A 1,088-nucleotide genomic window follows, 5' to 3' on the forward strand; every position below is an offset into this window, starting at 1 on the left:
ATGTATAATATTTTTTTGGTAGGTGTGCTAAAAGGGCAAAAATGCTGTTTATGCAGGAAAAAAAAAATTGTCTGATGTGTATGAAGAAGATATTGGCACACCCTGTGGGATAATTTTTTCAAGCTTTCTGTGACATACTTCTTTAATACTAATATCTTTCTACAAGATACTTTTAAAAATATACATGTTACTAAGTAACAGAAACGTCAACTTCTAAAAAAAATTCTTATAAAATAATATTTTATTAATTGAATATGTAATATTTTTTTATCCTAATATTATGTGCAATATTCTCACATTTTATCGGGGGAAAACACACTTATTATTTCCTTTTTTCAAATTTTGTGAATCACCGTATTAAAAAAAATAATTTTAAATAAAACGTGAAATCCGTAGCAGTAACTACCGAAAAAAATCTATGTTGAAATTGTGTGAATCGGACTCTTTAGAAAGGCGTTACTAAATATGTGTTTTCATTTCGAGATTCAGTTGTTGTATTAAATAATATTGGATTTTTAAAGCTCTGTGGAAATCAATAGTAATAACTGTATAACAAAATGAAACGAAAATTTCTGTAGGGAAGAAAACCTATTTTTTTACTTCTCAGTGGAAAAATCTTTCTGCAATGTCGCCACGGAGTTAGTATACCAGTGCCATAAAATTTTTTGCGAAATTTCAAAATGGCAAATTTGATGTTGAAAATGCACTTTGTCCTGAAAGGCCAGTTAAAGCTAAGGAAGACCCAATAAAGACATAGATTGATGCTAACTGGCAAATGACAACTTGTAAGATCACTGAAAAATTGTATTTATCGAATAAGAATATTTGTGATAATTTGCAACACCTAAATTAAATCTCGAAGCTTGACATATGTGTTTATCATTTTCTTACGGGGGAAAACTTTGTGTGATGTACTTCTTAAACATCAAGAAAATAACCTATCTTTGAAGCGAATCGTCTCTGAGGTCAAAAAAGGAGTTATTTACAATATTTGTTCCAGTTTCTACCAAATTGTTCGGGCAGTAAAATCTTTGCTTGAAATGTGACAGACAAATATCACCTAATGTCTTTAAAACTGAATATTGAGA

The 1,088-nt window shown here is 29.4% G+C and overlaps 1 protein-coding gene across 7 annotated transcripts in view; it reads left to right on the forward strand.

Moving 5' to 3' along the window:
* Positions 1–1,088, forward strand: part of LOC107439463 (NAD-dependent protein deacylase sirtuin-5, mitochondrial) — a 48,938-nt gene that overhangs the window by 46,979 nt on the left and 871 nt on the right. The window lies entirely within an intron of this gene.

Source organism: Parasteatoda tepidariorum, chromosome 1 (genome assembly GCF_043381705.1).
Source record: "Parasteatoda tepidariorum isolate YZ-2023 chromosome 1, CAS_Ptep_4.0, whole genome shotgun sequence".
Classification (NCBI taxonomy): Eukaryota; Metazoa; Arthropoda; class Arachnida; order Araneae; family Theridiidae; genus Parasteatoda; species Parasteatoda tepidariorum.